The sequence below is a fragment of the Camelus ferus genome, chromosome 10 (assembly GCF_009834535.1).
Source record: "Camelus ferus isolate YT-003-E chromosome 10, BCGSAC_Cfer_1.0, whole genome shotgun sequence".
Taxonomy (NCBI): domain Eukaryota; kingdom Metazoa; phylum Chordata; class Mammalia; order Artiodactyla; family Camelidae; genus Camelus; species Camelus ferus.
In genome coordinates this window covers 38,869,182-38,896,348 of record NC_045705.1, presented here as the reverse complement: position 1 = coordinate 38,896,348, position 27,167 = coordinate 38,869,182, and the positions used below count along the sequence as shown (strand labels likewise).

Genomic DNA, 27,167 nt, shown 5'->3' with positions numbered 1-27,167 from the left:
TGCCTATTTAGTTATCCTGGAGTTCCCAGAATCTACCTAGTATATCTGACACCTAGTGGATACTCAATGAATATTTGTTGGAGAAACAGAAGTCTTGTTTTAAGCACAGGAAGTGTGAAAATAAATATGGTATAGTTCCCACTCTAAAAGAAACTTAAAACTTAGTGTCATGTACCCTGAATATAGTTAGTAGCGCACAAACAAAAGTGGGAAATAAAAGGACAGAAGGTAGGGAAAGATTTCGTGTAGGCTGATTATGTCAAGTGTAATCCTATCTTAATGTCCTATAATGAACATTGGTGTATAGTGAGTAACAGGAGACCCTTTAATGTCCTTTCATAGAGCTGTGGCTGATGAAGAACATGGGTGACAGGAAAATAGACCAGATGGAGGTAGTCTATCTAAAAATGTTTTACCTAATTGCAGGGTATTTTTTTTATTTTTAAAGGCATTGAAGATGGAACAGCCTTTGACCAAACTGCATCATCTTTGAATCTACAAAGAATTAGGTCCCAAAGGAAAACAATAATTAATGTCCTAAAAACTAAGTCATTCTGGACACATTTTACAGGTTTCTGTTAGAAGATAAGTATTATAGTAATGGCTTTATAGGTCATGGCATTAAACACATGATATAAAGCTCAGCTATTAATAATATGTTTATTTTTAAATCAAGGCCCTCTCTCTACTGGGACTCAAAGGTTCTAATTCAGTCTTCTGTCCAGGCCATTTAGGTTTTCATAAACAACCACCTATTTCCTTCATTGTCTGAAACAGTTCACTCCACTAGCTAAAAATCTGTCACAAAAGAATCAGGTGGTAAGAGGTGTTGTAAATCAATTATTACTTACAGGATTAAACAATCCATCAAAGTATTATAAATTTAACAACTTATTTATCCATTAAACAATTGCTGCCTGCCTACTGTATATGTGGCAGGCAGAAGGGTGTATTACCTACAGGTAACAGTAACATCTGGCTGCCAAAGGCAGTTTACTGGTTTATGATCCTGTCATGTTGCAGCTTTTTGCTAAAAGGGAAGGAAAGTGAGAAAGTAGAATCAAATTGTTTCCTAGACATTGTAATCAGCTTTCGGCAAGCACTGTCAATTTTAAAGGTGGTTTTCTAATTTTCTCCGTTGGCCTACAATTAGTCACAGGTTTGAATTGTAGGTCAAACAATAAATGCAATATATTCATAATTATTTTCAAAATATAAAATTATATCATTGGCCTGCACAGGAACTACAAGTTAAAAAAGAATTCTGGAAATTAGAATTATTCTGGAAAGTCTAGAACATACTGTCACTATGCTTATGCTTCTAAGTACCAAACCATCTAGATGACTATTCTGGAAAGAAAATAACTACAGGTCAATAATTCCTTACCATAAACTCTTGGGACCAGGTGTGATTCAGAATTCAGAAATCCTTAGGGTTTACAATGGCAATAAGGTCTATATAATGTATATTATAGAATGTCTCCAGCAGAGTCTGGGGTATCACACCATGATCAAACAGTATTTCTGCAGTGAAGTGAATAAATGTTCACACTAAGTAGTATGAGTAAAGCTTATAACTGGCTTCATACCAGTACAGGCCAGGCCAGGTTTTACTTCTCAGGTGCTCAATTTCTTTATATGTAAAATGAAGTTCCATTTAACTTCTCCAAGTTATGGATTGACCAACATGAGTGCCTGAGTCAGAAATGAAGTATCTCTCTCTACTATGCATTTAGAGATGCTGGTCTAGTATTCCTCACGTAGATCAAAAGGCCCTTGAAAATCACTTTGTGTCTGAATGATCTTTTGTCTAGGCTGCTTTATTGCCTTCTAAACAACCCATATGAAAACATACCCACTAATATTGATGGAGGGTGGGTGTAGGTAGGAGAGTGGGCATTAAAAAATCCTTTTAGCTGTAAATTACCAACACAAACCTCAGAAACCTTGAAATGTTTTTCCTGGAGGGTACAAAAGATGAAAAGATATCAAATAAATTGTGAAGGCAAAGCAGAGATCATTGCAGCATAAACTACAGCTTGTCTGTATTTAAGGTTTTAAAAATATTATGTATTTTCAAATGAGACTTTTAAATATGTGATTTAAATAGTTATGGAAATTTTGTTGTATCATCCAGTCAGCTTCACATGGCTGTTTTCTCTCTTTGGGAAATGAAGGGAAAAGACCACATTTGTAGTCTTTGCCAAATAAAAGATACTTAGGTCTGGGACATTTACTTCATTTCCTTTGTTGTTTCACCTAAAAGTAAAAGATACTAGCAGCAGTTACTGTGTAGTAGACTTTAAAAATCAAACAAACCTGGGTTTTATTTTCAACTCCTCTCTATTCATTAATGGGTGACCTGGGTGGATTTGTGCCTTAATTTAAAAATGGAGGTGATTCCTACTCTGAAGTACTGTTCAATGAAAATGGTAGCCAAACATACTTACAGCTGTACTCACTAGCATTCTGTTGAGGAGAAAATAAAATATCCCTCTTCATTCACTTATTAAATGTCTGAGGAAGAAGAGGTATTTTTAATTTCCATAGTTGGAGGTAGATTAATGTTGAAATGTTTCAGCAGAGTCTAGAAAAATAGAGGTACCACAGCTTTGAGACCGATCAAGTGAGGATAAACTAGTTGAGCATGCCAGGGAGTTTCCTAGGCTTTTGGAATATTATCAGATACAGTGAACAACAACAACAAATCCTTCTCTCAGGGAGCTTACACACCAGTGTGACCACATGAAGACACTAGTCCTACCCTTTAACTCTATCTATGACATATTACTTGAGTTACAAATAACCCCTCCAATCTGTTTACTTACAGAGCGAAGAGAGCATTTAGTCCGCAGTATGGTATTCCATTATTCACGTTATACCTTGATGAACTTACTGTTCTCTAAAACTGTGAATCCCTTACGGAGAAAGTTTCATTCATTCATTCATCCCGTTATCGAGCTCTTAATACTCTTACTACGTTCTAAGTGTAGTGGATACAGACAAGCTTGGATACTTTCAGACAACAGCAAAGGAGCCTCTTTCCCTGCCTGCCCCCACTAAACAAAAGGACATAATTTAGTACTTTCTAAAAACTATCTCTTTTCTTAAACACGAAAAATAAGGGAACTTCCTTAAGTCTACTTTATACTGCAACTGTTTTGCAGTTTTGAATTGTATGAGGTAAGGCATCACAAGTTTTTCAGTGCTTGGGTCTCTAAAGATCTTAATCAGGCCTTAGATATAACAGTGAAAAATAAAGTTCCTATCATTAAAAAGTTTAGCCAAGGTTCTTAACCAGGGGTTCACAGGTAGAATTCAAGAGTCCATGAACTTGGATGGGAGTCCAATATACTTCTATTTTCAATAGCTTCTATAAAATTTAAATGCAGGCCACAGATTACAAGTGTTAGTAAATGTGACTATCAGAGCTGAACTCTGGTATTCTCCAATTACAACTGTTGCAGACAACTTGAAATATCATATATACTCACCACTATGCTGAAATTTCAGTAGTTATTAGAGCCACTGCTAGATTTTGTTAACGAGTTAATAACATATACATTTCAGTATCAAAAATGTTTTAAAATTGTTGATAATTATTTCTTTATTGTCTCCCTATGTAATCCAATATACTGTGCTTGATGCTTTTAAAATACTTTTTTCTGAAGTGATCCATAGACTTCACTAGATTGACCAAGGGGCGCATGACACTAAAAAGGTTGACTCTAATGGTGGAGGATCATAGTGATCTTTGTACCTCCACAGTCTTTTAGTTGGTAACTACTCAATACATACGTATAGAATGAAAGAAATGGATTTAGAACTAGCTGAAACTGCCCCCCACCTCCAAATACATGATACTTTACATGTCTATAATATAGTACTGTAGGGCTTCTCCTTATTCAGAAATTTTTAATCAAATGCTTTACATGAAGACATGGATCATATAATTTGTTCATGTCCCCAAAATAAACTTTACCATACACCTCAATTAAGCAATACTTGATGACTATATTCTTCATTGAATATACATACAAAGAAACATTTTTAAAGCTTTGGCATCTATGTCGTGAAATTGCAGCAAGAATAAGTACTGATCAAAATGGAAAGAGTGAATTAGGCACACAAAAATGAGGAGCCTACGTATAAAGGGCTGACTTCGGCAAGTTATTCTACCTTGATGCTTTCAAGTAAAACTAGGTGAAGAGGAATCACCTGGCGAGTTTATTAAAAAGAGATCCTCAGATCTTGCCCTCAGATTTTTAAGAAACACAACTATGTTGGGACACTAGAATATGCATATTTGACATGTATTTCAGGAGATTCTGATACTGAAGCCTGCAGACCATACTGTAGAGCTAACATTACAGAAAACTATGTATTTGGTGTTCTATGTTAGATGTTACCATATTTTTAAAGATAAGGAAACAGATTTAAAAAGTTAACCTTTTTATCTCACAGCGAAAAAAATGTGACAATATAGTATGTTCATGTATAACTGAAAAATTGTGCTTTACACTGGAATTTGACACGTAAAATGACTATAACTCAATAAAAAATGTTGAAAAAAAAGAAAAAAGTTAACCTTTTAAAAAAAATGTTTTCCTGAAGTTATTCCATATTCTTGAAACACACTTGGTTTTAACAGACTTTCTCATTTTTGCCAATCTGGTGGGTGTGAAATGGTATGAGGTTTTTTTTTTTTTTTCAAGTTAAAAAAATTTATTTAATCTTATTTTGGGGGGGCAAGGGGAAGGTAATTACGTTTATCATCTATTTAATGGAGGTCCTAGGGCTTGAACCAAGGACCTCAATCATGCTAGGCATGCACTCTACCTCTGAGCTATAACCCCCCCTCAAAAAGTTAATTCGATTAAGCAGATACTTTACTTATGAATTTATTACACAAGGAATCCAAAACCCAGGCCTGATTCTAAGACAGTTCTTTCAAGCTATGCCTTTGGAGTTTCTTGCAGACCTAACATTCTTAAAGTAGGCCATAAAGCTTGAATTCACTTCAAGTATTTGCAGACCAAACTCTGTAAATGGTTTTATTTTAGATAACACTTTCCTTATATTCTCAATCTTTAAACTGTCAGTGATAGAGTCCCTGTTAATTGTAAATCATGGTATAAATATCACATGTAAGTTACACACAAAATATTTATATAGTATATAAAGTATCATTTAATAAGCTAAGTATCTGGTAAACAGGGACATTAACTTACAGCATCTAAGGTAGAGAGAATCATACTATTCATGTTAAAAACGGTTTAATTTTGAAGGATTATGTACTTTCAGTGAGTCCTAATCTATGGTGAGTAGACTTGCAAAAACCTTTTTGCCTCAAAAGTGATCTCACATGTGACAGTGCTTTACAGATGCATTCAGCTCTCACAGCAACGCGCTGAGGGAAGTACTATTCCCACTGCACAGATGAAGCTGAGGCAGAGTTAAATAACTTGCTCAAAGTCAACACAACTGGCAGAAGTGTGATTTCAACCCAGGCTGACTGGCTCTGAAGCTATGCTCTAAGCCACTGCACTATACTGCCTTTTGAGTGCTTATTAATTTCATGTTATTTCCTTAATTCTAAGGAAAACTCAATAAAGCTCATAGTATTACTCTCACAGGACTCAAAGTCTCAGACTGCTGAATATGCCCAAAGTCACATAAAAAGTGTTGAGATTCAAACCCAGGTCTTTCCATTGCTAAAACCCATACTCTGAACAGCTAAACCACCTTCTCACAAACCTATGGTGATGACTGTATATGAATTTATCCATCATAATGTGTAATATGAACATTTTAACAGCATGTCCTTGCCAGTGTTATCAGGCAAATTACTTTTCAGTTGTCTGAACTGTTAAATGTATTAAGTGAACTCTATACAGTACCAAGATATATTCTGAGGGGAGGGTAGAGCTCAAGCTTAGCATGCATGAAGTCCTAGGTTCAATTCCCAGTATTTCTAAAAATAACCTAATTATCTCCCCACCAAAATAAAATAATTGATACAATAATAAATTTTAAAAATATGAATAAAATGTTAAAAAATTTAAAAGATATATCCTAGAAATCTAGAGTTATTTTAAGTTACAATGGGTCATACACAATTTTTGAGTTTCCACTTATTCAAAAGCAGAATGGGCTAAATGAGTAGCCTATATGAAGTTTTCTTAACCAGACCACTGAGCAGGTATTAGCAATTAACAATTGAATTAGTAACTAATTACCTTAAGTAAGTCAGCAATAAACAGGGGTGTCAAATAACCTTGTGAATCTGGGTATAATTCCGGGCTCATTACAATAAACACTCTCCTAACATTGTGTTGTCTTTCTCTCTCTCCAAATGGTCAGTGGCAGGAGACTGGGATTGTCTAACATTTGCGAGAAATAGGTTATTAGACTGGACAGTCAAGTTTTAACCTAAACTGGGGGCTACATGCTGGATGTATGAAGGTTTGCACTATGACTGCAATCCAAAATGTAACTTGTAGCAGAGAAAAATTCAACTGGTAGCCACAAATCTGTCTTTTCTTGGAAATCTCAGGTATTTTTGGTGTGTATTTCATGAAAAGCAGTGAAATCACATTGGGACACACTGGGTTATTGTGCTAAGATCTAGCAATAACCAACTCCCTTTGATATATTTTTTGATTATACAAAATCTTAGCTGCTTCCTTCTTTTGCTGACATCTACCCATTTATCCCGCCAGTTAAAACTCCCAAAAGAAAACGGTAGCTCATTTATACTACTGGGTAATGGGACGAGAGTGAGTTCAAGTTATGGGAAGTTTAGTTCATAACTATCAGAATTGGATTTTCCACTTTTGGGGGAGGGCCTGGTTGCCCTAAGATGTTTGCTTTTCTCTCCTTGTGCATTTTTTTCTGTGTTCTCACAATCATACCCTCCTCACTTCAGTAATCTGAAGATTTCTTCTCATAGATTTCTCCTCCTCTACATAACATATATTGAAAATCACAGCTGGGCAAGAAACAGACAAGTCCTGTTCAAGTCTAACCTTCTGGTTCAACTGAACACCAACTATTTTCTCTAAAAGTGGCTGTGAGGATCCCAGTCAGTTTGGCTAGAAGTATGAATGATATAGGTATAAGGGGCAGGTATCTTTTAGAACAAGTCATTTTTCAAAAGAAGTTGAGGCTCATGGTCACTGCTGTGCTTTTTTTGGAACTGTCATAAAAACCACTATTCTTGGTGTACAAGTTTAGTTAAAGAAAGACCTAAAAAGAACTGAAAAGTAGGAAGGAAAAAAATCAAATCAAGTGAAAAGCACTGAGTATTATGTAGGAAAAAAATCACAAAAGTACCTCAGGTGTCTTCCCCCTCTACTCCTGGTCTGATTTCAGGGCAAGGTAGAATTTTAAGTCCTGGTTTCTTTGGGAAATGATTGAACTGCTCTGAAGTAGAATGTGATTTTGACCTCAAAGTAGCAAGATTTAAATATAAACCTTCTTTCAATCCCACATGCCCTCTGTAAACTATTATTTCTTGCCCCTTTCAGAGCCAAACTTCTTAAAAGAAGTTATCTATTTGTAGTACCTACTTCTTTCTCCATTCCCTTCATTCACTCCTCAAACTCCTGAAATCTGGCTTCCTCTCAGTACTTTGTAATTCTAAGAACTTCCACGTAAGAACCCAGAACTGCAACGAATGCAAATCAGGTTCCAAGAACAAGGAAAATGAGAGAGCAGAGTTTATCTGGAAAACAAGAAAATCCATCTCAGGCAAATACACTGCCAGATGAAAAGCAATAAAAATTGCTCATAGATTATCTCAGGACCAGCCAGAAACAAAGCAGCAAAGAACTTTAGAAAGACACACAAATATGAACACTGAAAATATAAGTCACGGGACTGAAACTCAAGAGGCATAATGCCCAATGTTAATGAGTAAACAGAACTGAAATGGAGATTCTTCCATTGAGATTGTCAAAATGTAGTAACTTTGAAGTTCACCACCAAAACCAGCCAAGTTACACTACTTTCACTATTCTCAATTTCTGAGACAAAATAAATGCTGTACCATCCTATCGTTAGGAAAGCATTCCACTGAAATAGCATGGTATGGTAAAGGTCCTTTGTATCTCTTATGTAAGATGCTATTTAGCTGCAGTACAGCAACTGTAATGAAGTGCTCAACTATGTGAATGTTATTTGCTTCTGAACACTACTACTTATGCAACTGCTTTATTTCAACATGTTGAAAAATTTAAAGCTTTTCCGTATTTTTCTGCCTTGTATGTAAAACACTATGAAACATTCACAAGCTCTACATATGCTGACATTGAACCAACAGAATAAATCCTGTCCAGTTAAAATAGGGACAACTGCCAAGAAACTATGAAAGACCCATATAATACATTAATGACTAAAATTCTGGTGGGAGAGGGTAAAGAAGGGGGAAAGCTGAGTTTCATTTTGGCTCAAAGTGAATAAAAAATTACATCTTAGGTTATGTCAAGGATTATGGTTACTGAATTTTATCTTCTGGTGGTGGATGGAGGAGCTCAAACAAGTCTGTAGGTGATTCTATTTGTAAGCACCTATGTGCCAAATTCATCAAATTATGAGCTAGGCATGAAGAGGGTGACTGATGAACATTTCCTAAAATGTTTAAAGACAGCATTCACTGAGGATTAACCTTTACACCAAGTTCAAAAAATACAGCATCGTCAAAAAATCCGTATCAAATTACTTATGAATAGGTACCTATTTACATAATTGCTTACAATTGTGTATCTCTGCAGTTTCCTTACATGGCTATATTCTTGAACATATTTATATTGGATTAAGTTCATCTTCATATACTTATTCTTGCAAAAAATGTTTTCTAGTGTCACTTTAGTTATCAGACCTATTAAAAACTGAGAAATAAAAATCACAGAATAGATGGTTTGCTTTTCTGGTTAATCATTAGCTATGCACATTATTTACCACACTTACAACTTTTGTGGCATATGAAATCTAGCAGCTAAAATCATTCCAATCTGTTGCAAACACAAGAGTGGATCAGCTAAACAAGACTAGAAAACATACATTTTAGTTTTCTTAATATTGCTAACTCAAGCTGTTTAAAATATGAAATATAAAGTTTCAAGAATGAGTTATACATCTTCTATAGAGAAACTCCAACTGCTGAATGCTGCATGGCACGCTCATCTGTGTCCATTATAGAAATATACACCCTGGAAAATAGTTAGCTCAATTTAAGTTTACAATATAATATAAAGTTAACTTTGCTAAAATGTTTTTCATTTTCTCCCTTAAGTTTGCTTGTCTCAATTCTATAATCAGGTTAAAATAATTTTTACTGTAACTACTGAGTTTCCATCGCCTTTGGGTTGCTGACAGTTCATTTCTGAGATTGGTAAGAAAACTGATTCTATCTTGGAAGAGATACAGAAGGACAGGCAACATAACAGATAGCTATTCTCTTAAACTTCATAGCTTGGAATATAAAAGCATTATTTTAGAACTTTGTTAACACGATACAATTCTAGTATTTTTCATACTTTAGATCATCTTCTTTTAGAGGATTAACTACAGTGATTCTCAATAAAGACAGGGCCTAATTTTCTTAATCAACTGTGGGACTTTTTCAAACTACACAAGTACGCAAGCAAAATTTTACTGTTATGTAGTTTTTTTCGACTTCAGTCACCCCAGGCACTACCATGATCTCAGAAAAAGGAATTTTACATTCTTTATGTAGTATGGGCTGAAAAAAAATTGCCCTGTATCATCACTTTATCAAAGGAAAAATTGAAACTGTATTTTGCTAAGAATTTGGTCATACAAGTTTGACTCATCGACAAATAGTTAAGAGCAGATGTAAGGTAATCCTTGTCCTTGGGTCCTAAGTAGTATGAGACTACTTAAAAAAAAAAAACCCACAACAAGTTTACATGTTCCAAAATCCCATGCTAAATGCTTAACATAATTTTGTTTAATCCTCATCATCACCCCTATGAGGCTGCTATTACCACTAAGGGTTACTAATTTTACAAAAATTAGTAAGCCATTCAAGACAGGTTTCAAACTGATGCAGTAGGAACCCAGTGGCCACTGGATATTACTGTCCAAAACACTGAAGTCAGTCTTCATATACCATCTCCAAGAGAACCTCCCTCCTTGAAAGACTCATTAAGTGTCTGACCTCTTGGGGCTGCTTTAAAATTTTCACCTGCCTGTTCTGTCTTGTCTTTATTCTTTAGCAGATATGGATGAAAGAATGTTACAGGATTTTGAATGTAAAGATCACAAATTTAGTGACTGAGTAAAAGAATCTGGAGCTTAAAAAAAAAAAAGACACCCAAATGTACCCAAATGCCAAGAATACTATGATAACATCAATAATTAAAAAAAAAATTAAGGATTAGGGCAAGGAGTTACTAAATTATTTTCAGAAAATTCTAGTATCTTGTCGTCTAGATACTTCAGTTTCTTTTAAATACCTGAATAACTTTACCTTAATTTTGTCAATAGTGTTAGGCTCTTACTGGGTAAGTGTCTGTTTACTTTCTGAGTATTAGACTAAACCCACACTCTAAGAAATATCCACAAAGTCAGGAAATGTGGTAGTCTTAACGCTAAAACTGATTTTCTTTTCCTTCCCTCCTTCCTTCCTGCCACCCTCAACTACCATGTATAAACTGATCCCTAGGTCATCTACACATCTTCAAAATTCACTCATGAGTATAAATAGTAATAAACCTTTGCCAAAACTTTTGTTACTAGTTGTGTGACACACCAGAGAAAAACACAAATATAAGATGTGGAGGACTGCTCTACCCTACCCCTGTACATGCACCACAGTTTTAAAAATACACAACAGCTGGTTACAACCCTGGAGAATAATTCAGCTGAGGCGAGTGGGCAACAACTACACGTTTCTAGAGTTCTATAGGTGATCCAGACACTTGATGGCTGAAAAAAAAAATCCTTGTTCTAACAGCAACTAACGCAGCACTCTATAATGAGTTGCCTAAAATTATAACACAAATCAATGTCCTAATTCTCTTTTGAAAGATGAAAATATAGGTTTTTTTTTTTTTAAATCTACTTAAGACATTCCTAATTTCATTTTTCAGTTTTCCTAGTCCAGGTTTTTCTCTGGGACACTGAGGCTGTTCTTTCAGAAGCTGGCATCATCAACTCCTCAAATATTAATTTTGTAAATGAAATTTTTACAGAGTGTAGGATTTTTCACCCTAAGATTATAGAGCCTTTTTTTTTTTTTTTAAAGCTATTAACTAGCTTTGTTTCATTTCTTTATGGTTAGACGTCCACTGGGTATAAGGCTAGAAAAATTTCTAACTACCCAAACATGACAAATTATAGAAATCACTGCATTATACAGGTCTTATTTCTGACAGACAGTATTTCTGAGAAATCTGCTGAGTTCCCCCACTACAAATTTGTCTTCCACAGTAACTCAAATTAAGGTTACTGCTTATATAAAGAAATAATATTAAAAAAAAGTTTTAACTTGAACAAGGTAAGTTTGAATAAGACAACACCACCCGAATCACCACCCCCTAAAAATAATTTGTAAGAGTCTGAAACTAAGCCTAAATGTAAACCTGTTCAGCCTATTTTATCTTTATTATGCTTAAAACACTTCTGTACTTACTGAAGATCAGAAAGAAAATAGTGAAGATTTTGTTCCTTTTCTTATACTTACCACCATTACTTGCAAAGAAGGTATTTCTGAATAACAGATATCTGCATGAGCCCTTCCCATTCATGGATAAATGAGACCAATATATGCTACCTTTGCTTAAAAATGAAACAAAGCCATTCATCTTCTGACTTGCCCGAGGAACATGACATACATAAGATCATTCTTCATAAAACTGTGTAGTTATCATCTGCATACATACGAGACAGTCCCTACCATGTTTTTGTTGTTTATAATCACTGTATGTGGCCTTTCTTTGATAGAACAATCCATTTATCAGCTATAATTTTAACTCCTAAAACGTGAAGTACATACCCCATCTGACCTAAAATGATTTGTTAATTCTGTTTTCAGAATAATACGGAAAAGGAAAGGAGAGAAACAGCACAAATATATCAGCATTTTTAGCCCTTCAGACACTTTCAGGAAGAAAAGAATTTCCCATCTTTTCAAACTGTAGAGAGAGTCTGAAAAAGAACAAACACACAGCACGGTTTTAGTAACACAATTGGAAAAAAAATACAGTTCATTTGAGATACTGGGCAAACTAAAGACCAATGACTTTGGTTTGTTAGTTAAAAAAAATCAGTTCCTAAAGTAGTCGTATTTATGGAGTTCCACAAACTAAACACTAAACGTAGTTTTAAAATAAGTTGGTGATCCATGCTACTTAAGATCCTATCTCCGCAGTATTTTTGCACACACTCTAGGTTTATTAAAAAACCCGGGTTACTCTGGAACCAATCGCCAGCCGTCTGCAGGCCTAACATCGGTATTTCCTTTCAGCATCTCCCTGCTTTCGCGGGCAGGTATGCAGAGATAGTTTTAAACCAGGTGTGTTCACTCCTGTAGGATTTTCCCTGTCTTTTCTTTATTGCGGGGCCAAAACACTGTCCCTTTCCAGCTTGGCTGCTTTCCAACAACTACTTCTTTGGAACCTTTTGCAAATCATTCCTGTATGAAAAACCAAGGAGGGTCCGACACTTTGGGGAGGGGTATGGATGGCTGGAAAATGAATAACAAGAAAATAAAAATAACTTCGGGAGGGAGAGGCCAGTTCCGTAGGTGGAAGCTGCTCCGACCAAAGACGAAAGGGTCGCCACCCGAGGTCCCCAGACCCCCCCCCCCCAAAAACACAACCGCCCCAACTATCCTGTTAGCCGGTCTAAATGATGCTCTGTGCCCAGAAGTAAACTGACTCCCTCAATCCCCTGGTTATAGAACCGAGCAAGAGGCGTAGAAGGGACTCCGCAACCGCTGCAGGGCCGTGCAGCCCAGGCCCATTCGGCCTCTGATGCCGCCACCAGCCGGACGCGCCCTACTCCTTCCCCAGATGCCGCCTCCACCCCACCCCCCTGGCCCCCCGGTTCGGAACCCAGGCTTTCCCACTGGCTTGTCCTGCTCCTCACCGTCCCCTCTGCACCACAACTCGGCTCCCGCGCTCCCTAAAACCTCAGCCGGCTCCGCGGACTCGTCCCGGCAGTCCTAACATGGCGGCCAAGTCACCTTCGCTCCCTTCGCCCGCTTTAGGCGCGTCCGACCTTGGCGCATTTTGGGCATTGTAGTTCCGGCGGTAGCTTCGGTGTCCCGCCAGACCGTGAGGAGACTACAACTCCCAGAAGGCACCGCCCCTGAGCATGGCTATTGGGGTCCTTTGGACAGAGGGATGATGTCATTGCAAAAACCCTACTGCATTCATTGTGCTACGGTCTATCCACCCCCCTGCTGCTGCTGCCGCTGCTGCTGCTGCTAGGCTTGCGATTGCCGCTCGCTCCAGCTGAGCTACGAGTAGCAGCCGCACCAGGGCAGGAACTGACTCCAGCCCTTGGACTTAGGACATCGCAACACCTTCCCTTGCGTGTGTGATTCATTCTCACATCCTTTCTGTTTATGCCTGGGGTGGGGAGAAAAATCCCAAACCAGGTGAGTTGAAGTTGATTTATTCAAATGGTTCTACCAAGTTATTCCTCCCGCTGAGTTCTCAAGGCTTTCTTTCGGGAACATGGGGGCGGGAGGATTGGGGAGGTGCTCGCAAGCGCTGCTAAGCAAAAAGCTCTGTGCAATTTGGGTCACTGCAAAGAACAACTCCAGCAACCTTCCCCCGCCGGAGGACCGATGCCTGCCAGTGCCCTCGCAACTCCCCTCAACCTTTTTGGAGCTTAGGAGAGGGGGCTGGGCTGGGGAGGATGTTGGGAAATGCTCTTGGAAAATCAGGAGAAGGCAGAGGTGGGGGACTGCAGTCCTGTCACATAACGGCCCGAGTGCTGCGATTTGAGTGGGAAGGGGTGATGGCGTGGGGAGAAATGGAGACAGTGATTTTATGTGGTCGCACTACTTTGGAACATTTCTGTGTCTCTTGAGCGAGCACACACTATTCATTTTAAAGACGAGCGTGCTTCTTCTGAGTAGGTTAAGTTTTGTGGGGCTTTATTATATGTGCGTGTGTCTACGTCGTTAGTCTCGCCTTTTCTGCTGATTTGAGGTGACGGTGTCCTTTAATGGTGCACTCTGTGCCAGTTAGAAACATTTCACGTGTCTGGGGAAGGTTTTCTAAGGCTGCTAGAAGCTGCATTTTTGTTAAGTGTTTTCTTCTCCCGACTGCAGGATTTCAGAATTGTTTGGAAGTGGAGCCGACAGATTTGTGCTTGTGTTGAGTGTTTTAAATTACATTGCAATAGGCTCCTTGCCACTGACAATGGTACCATAATGAGCTGCTGTTTCCTGAGGCACAGTCACCAGTCACAAATAACGGTTTGGAGAAGGAATCATTAGGGACACTCGGGTTCAATTTACGCATTAGAGAAAAGAAAAGTTGGAAGCGCTTTTAACCTTCATTTGCCATTACTGAAAGGTACGCATGAAAGAGTGATCCTGGACAGGGAAACCAAGGAGCATAGTAGAGGTTTTGTTTGTTTATTTGGGTTTTGAGGGGCTTTTTGGTTCTGTTTTTAAACAAACTGACACGTTTAATGGGACAGAGAGCATTCTGACTTGTATGGTGTTGGCTCTCTTGTAAGAGTTATTAGGATCATTAGTGCAATAAATATGTTACTTTGAAATAAACAGCTGGCTGACTCCAGAACAGATGGGGCCAGTCTTAGCTGAGAGATGTACAACCTTGGAAATGAATGGACCTAGGGTCAACCACACCCCCTCCTGGAATGTCAAAAGGAGAAATGCCAGAGTGTTTTATGCTTAGCTCCAAAATGCCAAAGCTTTTCATAGCCAAGTCAGGCACTGGGGGAAAGTCACTACTGGTTGTCTTCTGCTGCTGAACCAATTTTGTTGATTTTTAATTCAGACCCTTACATCTCCAAAGTTGCAGCTGGGTGATGCTTCGTTAAATGCTGCTTGTTACTGAATGCAAGGGACAGTCCATTGTATGGGCTTTGTAGTAAGGTGATTTATTGGGATGCAATGAGCAGCTTTGGGATTTGGGAAAAGATGGACTGCCTGGCTTTGCCTCTCTGTCACTCTGTTGCTTACAGCCTGCTTTTCTGAACACCCTACCCACCCCCACCCCCACCCCCTTTTTCCTTTCCCCACCCCTCTGTTTCTTGAAGTTCTTTCAGGTTCTTTCCCTTTCTCTGCATTTGCAATGCTCATTTTCCCTCTGTGTTTCAAAATCTCCCTGTTTTTGCTGGGATAGCACATCTCTTTCTCTAAATCTCTTTCCAGTCTGTCTGAATACCCTCCTGTCCCTTCTCTACTGCACCCAGAAACTCCAGGGTGAATCAGACTGTGTGAATATTTATCCTACAGAGTCCTTATTGAAGAGGCTTTGCCTTTTCTTTTTCTTGCAGTTGGTGCTTGGTAGGATGAACGGCAATGAACCTGACCCCTTGGCCTGGTTTGTGGCTTCTGTGACAGACATAATTTGTCCCTCACAGCACGTGGGCAGTGAACTGTTGCAGTTGAGCTCATGTCACTTTTCCTTTCATTGGTACCTGTGTTAAGAAGTGACAGTGGGTTAGCAAGGTTTTTAAATGCCCTACACAGAATGTTCTCATAATTCCCAAAGAAAAAGTAGACTTTGAATAGCGGCTTTTGCCTCATTTAATATGCTTTCTTTTTTTTTCTTTCCCTGGTTCAGTAAATGGTGGGAAATGTCCCAACCCCTCCCTTCCCTGTTGATTGCTGAGGAGCAGTCCAGGTGGCCAGACTACCCATATGGGGTTTGTTTTTTTTTTTTTTTTTGGAAGTTGCTTGGAGCAGCAATAGTGTTCCCTCCTGTCGTTTCTTCTCCTTTGTGGATGAAAGAAGTTTGTTGTTTCATACCCCAACTATTAAGGAGGAGGGCGTGGTGGTGGTTATGTTTATTTGTGTAACGGCTGTGCTTCTCTAGGCGTGAAAAATCTAACTGCTGCCCATCTGGAGGCAACTAGTGTGACAGGCAGATTCAGAAGCTCTCATCATCCACCTCTCTTATCACCTTCATTCCTGTTTCTTTTTCTCAGTTGCTCCATCTCCTACCCAGGCTTTTTGTTGTTTGAGGAAATAGAAACGAGCTGAAGGGACGGTTAGATTTGGCCCACTGTCTCTGTGACCTTGAATAACTATGCATTTATTTCTCCCTCAGTTTAAATCTTTTGCAAAAGGATAAGGATCCTTGGTCCTTGGTTTTACTTGGCCTGATGTTATAGCCCCAGCCTGTCCTTCTGACAACAGATACTATGAGCAGCTACTGTGTTCCAAGACTGGATACATCAGTGAAAAGGGAAGCTTCCCCTGCCCTCACGGAATTTATGTTCTAATAGGGGAGAGAGTCATTGGAGAAGTAATTGCAAGTGCTATGGCCAAAGGGGATGTACTACAAGGTGGGATGGGAGTGCTTAATGTGGTGTGCTTCCCTTGTCTGGGGGAATCTGGAAGCCTTCCTGTAAGAAGTAACATTTAAAGAGACTTGGAGAGTAAGTGGAAGTAATTTAGGATGTCAGTGGGAGGTGCTGAGAGGGCAACAGAGGGTTTCTGACCAGGTAACTGCATGTTCAAAGTACAAAGGAAAGCGTGCTGACTATGCGTATTTAAAAGGTTAGTCACTATAAGGGGGCAGAGCAAGAGGAGAGAGACCAGAATGAAGAAAATTGAGGCTGGAGAAGTGGACAGAGTCTAGAGAGTGGGCAGTTTTCTGAACCACAGGTGAATTTGGTCTTTATTCTAAGTGAAGGGCTTTAATTAGCTAGATGACTTACACATGCAGGCAGAATGATACTAGAAACATCACCATGGCTGTTAGGTGGAGAAGAGATGGGAGAGAATTGGCCAAAGTGAATGAACGTGAGATGAAGTAGCAAGTCATTTTTGTAGGCTTCGTGCTCAGTGGTGGTGACTTGGATCTAGGGTGGTGGCAGGGGGCTTGGAGAGAAGGGAAGAGATTGGAGAGACACGAAGTTTGAAGATTATAGTTGATGAGATGGTTGACTGATTGGTTGTGGGGTTAGGGTAAAGATGAGGGTAGTCAAGGTGACTTGAGTTTTTCCTTGAGCCACTGGAGATGCCACTTACTAGAGAAAGAGAACAGTGGTTGGGGACCAGATTTTTGTTTGTTTGTTTTTTTGAGAAGGAGAGACTTTTGGACATACTGAGTTTGAGATTCCAGAAAGACATTCGTCTAAGTTCTTTCTCTCACTCACCTTGTCCGTGTGTAGGATGCAGCATGGTGGAAAGGAGGAGAGCTCTGGTGAGGCTTTCAAAGACTGAGTACTACTTATTTATTAGCTGTATGATGTTCAACACATATTCTTTTACTGAGCTTTAGTTTCCTCATCTGTAAGATATATTTACTCCACCAAGTTTATACTGATCACCAGCTATATGTGCGCTGTGCTCGGAATACAGCATTGAATAAGACAGTGTTTGCTTTGGAAAAATTCACTCAGGTGAGGGAGAGAAACATCAATAATCACTTACAGAGAGGTCTGTAAGTGGTGCCTGGAGAGCACAGCCCCAGGGGAGGCTTTTTTGCTTCTTTACTGAGATGGGATGGGGTGGTGTTCACAATGTGGTAGGTGACCTTTGACCTGAGACACGGAGACAGTGGAAAAAACTCTCCAGAGTGGGTTCCCAGGCACCTAATAGAACACTTTGCACAAACTGGAGAATCTGGATGTTTGTCGATTGAGTAAACTAGCCTAAGTCATAAGGGCCCATTCAAAAGCAGGAAATAGCAACACATTGGAAGATGCCAGTTAGCAATGCAAATATAAAATGTGAAATGCTTTTAACAAATACATTGAAATGAGGAGACCTGATTCTGAGGAGACTTGCAGCCTTTGAGATGTCTTGTGGGTGACTGTCAGGGGAAATTCAGAAATATTTCAGATCTGGTTTCTTTTGGGGCTGAACTTCCTTTATTCCAGTTAGTTTCTCAAAAATAATTTTGATTGTATAGAGTTACCCTAAATCAGTGCATTTCAGACTTTTGAATTTTATAGATAAGTAAAAATACAAAAAATAAGATAAAATTGGGTGAGATAAAAACCTTGTTGCTAAGGATTATTTTGCCATAGTAAAGATATTTTAAAAATATGTCCTCCTTTGCTTTATCTCATGAAATAAAAGGCATTTAATATCAAAAGTTGTAGAAAAAGCATCATTTTAAAATTCAAGATATATTTAGCTTTATGAAAAATTCCCTACATTGTCTTTATTTTTTTTTTTTTTTTCATTTTGTTGCAGAGTAGTAAAAAACAAGACAAACACACACCAGAATGTTATAATAATTTATAGGACGATTGCCCTATTTTCTTGGCTACAGTAGAAATGTGGCCCATCTCCAAATAAGATTTCCAAGTGTGGAAGAATTGTATATGGAACACAGAGACTTTGTTTTCAGTTTCTTCTCCATGGGAATCCAACACTTGAAAGCTAGGCAGGCCTTCTCAAGATTCGTCTGTCTAAGGTAGGGCTTCTTTACTTGTCCTTGGAGGATCTTCAGGGATCCTCATGAACCCGGGAGATCATATGTTGAAATGTGTGTGTTTGTGTGTGTGTGTGTGTGTGTGTGTGTGTGTGTGTGTGTATAAGTTCACATGTGCATATGCACATTTTTCTGTCACTACATATGTGTCCTCCAGCAAGTGACTTAACCTCTTTGAACCTCTGTTTCTTTGCAAGATTGTTGTGAGCCTTAAATGAGATAATATATTTCAAAATGTCTGGCACTATGCCTGGGATGGCTGGTGCTCATGGGAGCTGTTTTTTGACGTTATATTTATTTATTGTTTTAAATATTTTATTTATTGGCTGATGCTTTCTTAGTACCCACAGTGACACAGTGAAGAAAAAGATAACTCAGTGTAACTAGACAACTTGATGCAGTGGGAAGTACACAACATTACCAAGGTAGAATTCTTGCCAGAAATGTTTAACTTAAATCTAATCATGAGGAAAGAAACAGGCAGATCCAGATTGTGGGACATACTGCAAAACAGCTGGCCTGTGATCTTTGAAAATGTCAATGTCATGACAGAGAAAGAAAACAAAATAAAACAGTGTACAGGGGACTGATCTAGATTAAGGGAGACTAAAGAGCTATGACAACAAAATGCAGCATGCAACCCCTGATTGGATCCTGGACTTTTAAAAAAAGCTATGAAGGACACTGGGGGCACAATTGGGGAAATTTGAATGGGAGCTGCATAGGAGATAATCGGTAACAATGTCCGTTTTCTTGGATGTGATAATCATTCCGTCTGCTTAGGCTGACATGTTGTGGATACTGGTGTCCGGATCAGTTGCGGTTCCTGACTGTCGCCTTTAGGCAGGTCACAGCAGAGCTAGAAGACATCAAGGAGTTCTTCAGACGATAGTGATATTCTTGGTCACTGCACGTAGTGAGTCAGCCTGTGGACTGGAATACCCTTTGTTGGGGGATATTGTAAGTGATCTTTTCTGTCCTTTCTAACCACGATCCTGTCATTCCCTAAGAGTGCAAACTTCTACAGCTGGCACTCTTTATATCTAGAGGTAATAATGCAGGTGGAACTAGCTGTTTGCAAAGTGAAGAGGGAAGGATGGAAAAGAGGACATAAATATATATCTTAAATTAGTTTTTTGATTCTAGACATAAGATTAATCAAAATTCATCACAGAAATACGCAATGAACTACAAAGGAAAGTTACCCTTAATTCCACTCTACATAGTCAGCTGTTGAGATTTCGATGTTTATCCCTGTCAGTTCCCCCCACACATATGCTTATGACACTATTATAGTACATATTCTGCTTGCTCTCTTTTACTTAACAGTATTTTGTGCATTTGCCCCGTGTATTTGCAGGTTCTAGGCTACCCTTTTTAGTGGCTGTTGGACACTGCTGTGGTGAGCATTTGAGCATGCATCCTTTTGTAATGACCTTGTGGGAACATTTCTGTAGGATTTATTTCTAGGGATGGAAATGCTGGGTCAAAGGGCATGAACAGGTTCCCTTTAATTGCCCCCTGATTTAAATTCTCATCGCCGTCTTTGACAGTGCCATTTCTACGTACTTTTGCCAAGTCCTTTAGCCACTTGGGCTACCCTCTCTTACTAAGGGAAGGAAGTTGTGATGGTGGACAGAAAGGGGGCCAAAATGGAATTTGAGTTCCTGCTGGTTTTTGTGCTGGCTGCAGTAAAGGTTGATGTATAAATAACATGGAAACCTCTGGAAGAGAGAAAATATTTTATCCTTGTCTGCAACACAGCACAATTTTTTAAAAAGTGAATCGAAACAATAAAGCAGCCAAGAGTCTTCCCTAGAAAATCCTTCAGAAAAAAGTAATTTTGGAGTTAAGGTTAACTTCACTAAAATGTGGACACCATCAACCTCGAGATGAAAATAACCTCTTCTGCTCACTTCCTCTCCATGTCAGTCACACAACCACACACGAAAGGGGAATTTAAGTTCCATTCTTAATATCTGAAGCAGGTAGTTAAAAGGCCTGATTGTTCATCTTTCTGAATATCAACAGAAGCAATCCCAGAAGGCAGATTTCTGGCATTTTTTTGTAGAAAAGGCCTGAATTTAGGAGTGGCCATTGGTGACTCACCCTCTCCCATTGGAGACCCTGTGATCACCAAGCTATGAATTATTTCCATTCTTTTAGCCAGTTATTTTCATTCTTTTGTGGCTGGGTGGAGCAAACACAAATATGAGCTGTGGGATAGATAGCTTATTTAACTTTTCAAGCCTCAGTTGATTCATCTCTAAAGTAGGGGTTATTGTGAGGCTTAAATGAGATAATGTGTACAATAGGGCTTTGGCAACTTTATGTTGCTAAGGTGCTGCTGTCTGTGACTGGACCAGCTCATATTAATCTTTCCTTTAATTCCAATGGCATTTGTAGCCCAAAAGACTGTCCTTAGGCATTCTGTCCCATAATACCTTACTGTTAACGTCTTCATCCAGCTACGTGCAAATCCCTGTGCTGAGTGTTCTGATAGGGAAACAAAAGTAGAACCAGCCAGGAGCTTTCCTTCTTCTCCACTTTTATTCTAGGAGACTAATATCTTTTAATGAGAATCTTCAATAAGATATGCTTTACAAAGATGTATTATGTATGCTGTCTTATTCTCTCAACCTGGTGGTCGAATGTAGCTCCATTTTTCCGTATGAGTGAGGAAACAGTTCTTAGTGAGGTTAAGCAACTTACTGTTTTGTTTTTAAAAATTACCTAACTTAAAAAAATTTTGCATCCTTGGGAAAGTGGTGTTGAGAGTCTTAAACATAAAGCTTAGTTATCAGAGAGCCGTAAGTTTATTTACTGGTTTCATGCAGGTTAACTTTCTTTAGTTATTTTATCTTAAGAAAGAATAATAAAACCATTTCATGCATTGTTTTGAGTATTAAAATGTCTACCAATATACAGAGCATGCAATCTTTGCTAGTACGTGGTTTACTTTCTTTATATATATATATAAAATTGAAGTATAGTCAGTTTATAATGTGTCAGTTTCTGGTGTACAGCATAGTGCTTCAGTCATACATGAACATACATATATTTGTTTTCATATTCTTTTTCACCATACGTTACTACAAGATATTGAATACAGCTCCTTGTGCTATACAGTGTAAACTTGTTTATTTTATATATATATTGGTTAGTACCATGGTTTACTTTCAATCAGTAGTTTTCCTCTATCCTTTCCTAGAATCATTAGAATAACTAGGTAAGACCACTTAAATTGTGTCTAGCACAGAATCAGTACTCAGTACCCCTCTTTTTCTATCAATCCAGTGTTATTTTTTCATAAAGAAAATTTATCATAAAATAAAAAAAAAATGTGCAGGTAGGTAGATTTTCTGCATCTCCAGTTGCTTCCTGTTTTTGCTTTACCTTCTGATCAAAAGTATAAAGTTTATGAAGGCAGGATTGGCCGGCTGGTGGCATTTACTTTGATTTGCTTATTCTCCCTCTGTGCATAGGAGGAGGAGCTTTCTGTAGATCTACTGAGGTGCAACTGTGACGGGAAGTATCATAGCACCCAGTAGGTGCCAAATGGTTTACATGCTTTGATTTTTTTCCCCAACTTATTTTGAAACATTTCAAACATATAGAAAAATTGCAAAAATGTTACAGTGAACACCCTAGACCTTTCATCTAGGTTTATTTGCTTTCTCTTTCTGCCTGTACACATGCACACACATGCACACACATTCACCTTTTTTTTTTTCTAAACCACTTAAAAGTGAGTTGCAGACACCACAACACTTGATCTCTAAGCACTGCAGCATATATCTCTAAAGAACAAGGACATTTGCCGCTGTAACCACAATATCATTACATTGAAACAATATTTTTCAGATTTCCCCAGTTGTTCCAATGTCCTTTATAACTTTTAGGGTGTGTGTGTGGAGGACCCAGGATCTAGTCAAGGATTACTTACACAGTATAGTTGTTTCTCTTCAGTTTCCTTTAATGTCGCAAAGTTCCCCTGCCTTTTTTGTCTTTCATAACATTGAATTTTTAAAGATTCTAAGCCGCTTTGTAGGCTGTAAATAGGATTTGTCTGACTGTTTTCTCATTCTTAGACTCAGGCTAAACATTTGCGGTAAGAATTCCCCACAGGTGATGCCACACTCCTCCCCTTTCGTCCCATTAGGTGACACATAATGTCAGTTTGCCTCTTCACTGGTGACGGGAGGTTTGCATTTGGATGAGGTGGTATTGCTTGATCTCTGCATTGTAAAGGTACCCTTTTCTCTTTGTAATTAATAAAATTATCTGTGGGATGATACTTTGAGATTGTTTGGACATCTTATTCCTCAACAACTTGCATCCAGTGGTTTAAGCACCTATTGCTAATCCTGGCCTAGGTCAGTTAATATCTATAAAAGGATGATTTCCTAATTCTCTTTCCTTCTATGTTTGCTTCCTGGCATTGTTCTGATAGATTAGCTTTTGGCTCCCTTCTTTTTTATTTATTTATTTATTTTTTTAATTATCTCTTGGACCCCTCGATTCTTTTTCTCCCCAATGTGTTACAATCCCTTACCAAACTTCTGCCTCCCCTCCCCCCACATTTATGCTTTTTGATAAAAAAATTATCCCAAATTTGGCCAGGGGGAGCCTGAATTATCTTATTTAGCCCCAGGAGCGACCTGAAGTAGGTGGGATTTTTACAAAGTGAGGAAATTAAGGCTCAGAAAATACAAGTAACTTTCCGAGAGTCTTGTAGCTAGTCAGCAGAGAAGGCCAGATACAGACCCGGTGCCAACTAACTCTTAAGTGCTTCCTGCTATTGGTCCTGTCTCCTGGCTGTCCAGGAGCACGATGTCACCCGAGGAACCAAGTTAAAAAGACAGCATGGTCATTGCGTCATTGTTGCTAACTGCAAATGGTTGGAAACAACCTTAAGTGGGAAACTGGTTAAATAAATGGGTATGTTCACAGAAGGGAAAGCTGTTAAACTACAGACAAGAATTAGGGTTTCTCTAAGTACCGATATGTGAAGATCTCCAAGGATATACTAAGTGAAAGAAGGATGGTGCAGAAGAAGTGCATATTTTGTGAAAGAAGTGGGGATGAGAAAATACATTTGAATTTGCACAAAGGAATCCTGAAAGAATATAAAATAACATAACGATTACTGGTAGAGGGCAGTAGGAGTGAGTGTGGGGTGTGTGTGTGTAGTGAGATTCCTTAAGATTTACTGTGTTGTATAACGCTGTCTTTTAAAAATAGCTTTATTGAGATATAATTCACACATCACATAATTCACCCATTTAAACTGTACATACACTTCATTGGTTTTTCATATATTCAGAGTTTTGCAGTCATCACCACAATCAATTTAGAATATTTCTATCATTCCCAAAAGAACCCCTGTACTCATTAGCAGTCATTTGCTGTCTTCCTCACCCTGGCCTCCCAGCCCCAGGCAACCACTAATCGACTATAAACTTGCCTAATTCTGAACATTTCATATAATGGCATCAGGGCACTATAAGGTCTTGTGTGACTGGTTTCTTTCATTAGCATAATCTTTTCAAGGTTTATCCCTGTTGTCCCTTGGATTAGTACTCCATTCTTGTTTTATTACCAAGTATTCTACTGTGTGGATATACAGCATTTTACTTATCCATTCATCACTTGATGGACATTGGGTTGTTTCTACTTTTTGGCTGCTGTGACTAATGCTGTTATAAATATTTGTATACAGTTTTTAATTGGACATTTGTTTTTATTCAGTTTGCATCTGTGCCTAGGGGTATAATTGCTGGGTCAACTGGAAACTTGGTGTTTGAACTGGAAACTTTGTATTTGAACTGGAAACTTTGTATTTGAACTAGAAACTTTGTGTTTAAACTGCCAAATTGTTTTTCAAAGCAGCTGCACCATTTTACATTCCCTCCAGCAATGTGTGAGGGTTCCAGTTTCTCCATGTCCTTGCCAACACTTGTTATTACCTATCTTTTTTTTTTATCATACCCATCCTAGTGGGTATATCACAAGGTGTTTTGACCCATATGAATGTGTTACCAATATGATATCTACTTTAGAATAAAAGAAAATTATAAAAAATTAGAGGTAAACAACAGCCCCAAAAGAAAAGTTTCAGATGACCAGCTGAAGGGTCAGGATTTGGCAAGATGGCCTTAGTAGAGGGATGACTTCAGGTTTTCCTTGTTCAGCCTGGTGTCCTGATACACATTTACATCATCTGCTTTTTGGTACCAGCTGACTTTTCTTCCTTGGGTGCTCTCTTTGGTCATTGCCGAGAGAGTGAGGGGGCTTGGGTGTGAAGTGCTGGCCTCAGGATTTCTTGCATTGTAGAAGCAGCCCTAGAGACAGGGTGGTTAGGACTGTGTTCATTTTTAAGACCAGAGGAAGTACCAGGATTCTGTGGGCCTGTGACGTCCCCACTTTAGTTTCCCCTGTGCACACAGTGAAGGCATTAGACAAGACTGCTTTAGCCATTGGTAACTGGTCTAGGAGGCAGTGGGATGCTTTAGAAGAATCCTACATATGGGAGCCTATAACCTGGAGTTTGAATTTGCGTTCTGGCATTTTCTCTGAGCTTCAGATTCCTCATCCATGGTAGAGAAGCCTGGACTGAAGTATCTCCTCACAAGGTACTTCTTAATTACAAAGGAGGAAAGAGTAACTTTACAGTGATGGACCTGTTTTTACTAAATGATTAAAATTAATCCCACTGATGAGGCAAATCAACATTTGAGAAAGACCCATCACTTGTGCGGCATTCCTGCCAAAAGTGCATAACATGAACTGGATCATGAGGAAATATCAGATAAACCCAAAATGAGAAACATTCTAAAAAATAAATGAACTGTACTTTTCAAAAACGCCAAGGTCATGAAAGACAAAGACTGAGGACTAGTTCTAGGTTAAAACTAAAACACATAGAAACTAAATATAACACATGATCCTAGACTGGATCTTGGACAAGAGAAATTTTTTTTCTTTTGACGTAAAGGACGTTGTCACTTTTATGTAGAATCTAAAAAAATAAAACAAATAAATCAATATAACAATACAGAAATACTCACAGATATAGAGAACAAACTAATGCTTACCAGTGGGGAAAGAGAAGGGGAGTGGAGCAAGGTGGGGTAAGGGATTAAGAGGTGCAAATTACTATGTATTAAATAAGTATGCTGCAAGGATATATTGTACAGCACAAGAAATATAGCCAATATTTTACGATAACTTTAAATGCAGTGTAATCTATAAAAATTTTGAATCACTATGCTGTACAGCTGAAACTAATATTGTAAATCAGCTATACCTCAACAACAAAAAAATTATCAGGATGGAAAAAAAAGCACATTATTTGGTCAACTGGTGAAATTTGAATAAAGGTTGAGACTAGATTATAGGATAGTGCCGATATTAATTTTCTGATTTTGATAATCATATTGTGACAATATAAGAGAATGTCCTTTATTTTTAAGGATTTAGAAGTAAAGTAATATTTATAAACAGAAAGAATAATAAAGCAAATGTGGTAAAATATTTACACTTTGGTAATCTGGATGAAGGGTTATATAAATTCTTAGTAATTTTCTTGAAGGTTTTTTTGGTTGTTAAATCTAAAATCAATTCAAAATAAAAAGTAAAAGAAAAATACCATAAGATATCACTCATATGTGGTGTCTAAAAAAAAAAAAAGGGGGAGACTATGAACTCATCCACAAAACAGAAACAGACTCACAGACTTAAACAATCTTATGGTTACCAGGGAAATGGGGTGGGAGGGGATAAATTGGAAATTTGAGATTTACAAATATTAGCCACTATATATAAAAATAGATTAAAAAAAGTTTCTTTTGTATAGCACAGGGGACTATGTTCAATGTCTTTAGTAACCTTTAATGGAAAAAAATGAAAACGAATATATGTATGTATATACATGACTGGGATATTGTGCTGTACACCAGAAAGGGACACATTGTAACTGACTGTACTTTAATAAAAATAAATAAATAAATAAAAAAGTAAAAAAGGAGGGAGGGGGCCACGCCAGTACTTAGAGCATAGTGTCATGAGGATTTAACACGGTCTTGTGTGTCCAGTCTCAGACTGGTGCCCTTCACCTGGTGGGCCTGGAAGTCATATGGGTGTCCTGGATGGACAAGGCAGCCAATAGCCCTTCACCATTATTTAGAAGCCAAATTAAAATTGACACATGGCATATGGGGACAGTATTGTTCTGAATCCAAAACTGGGACACTTGATCTGACAAAGAATTTTTTTCCCTTATGTATAGGTTAATTTAATTGCACAGTCTTACCAAAAATATATATCAAATCACAGTTAGTCATCCATTTAACAGATCATCTCAGTATAGTGTTAAATTTACATGAAATCATGATTGTCCCAGGAAAGTTATGAGATACAGTCCCTTGGGGCCACCTTTGGGCCAATGTTAGCATTCAGGCAACTTTCTCTTTCCTTCTCTTTTTTCATCCCTTTCCTCTCCTCCACCACACAACCAAGTTTCTGATCTCACCTCAGAGA

The 27,167-nt window shown here is 38.2% G+C and overlaps 2 protein-coding genes across 5 annotated transcripts in view; one reads left to right on the top strand and one right to left on the bottom strand.

Moving 5' to 3' along the window:
- PCF11 (PCF11 cleavage and polyadenylation factor subunit) overlaps nucleotides 1-13,232 on the bottom strand; it is an 88,736-nt gene extending 75,504 nt beyond the window's left edge. For all 4 annotated transcript variants that reach the window (XM_032488755.1, XM_032488756.1, XM_032488757.1 and 1 more), the window contains exon 1: nucleotides 13,117-13,232. The gene's annotated coding sequence lies outside the window, so the exon portion shown is untranslated. The remainder of the gene's footprint in view (nucleotides 1-13,116) is intronic.
- A 165-nt stretch (nucleotides 13,233-13,397) lies between these two features.
- The window catches only part of RAB30 (RAB30, member RAS oncogene family), an 87,776-nt gene continuing 74,006 nt past the window's right edge, over nucleotides 13,398-27,167 (top strand). The window contains exon 1 of the mRNA XM_032488754.1: nucleotides 13,398-13,630. The gene's annotated coding sequence lies outside the window, so the exon portion shown is untranslated. The remainder of the gene's footprint in view (nucleotides 13,631-27,167) is intronic.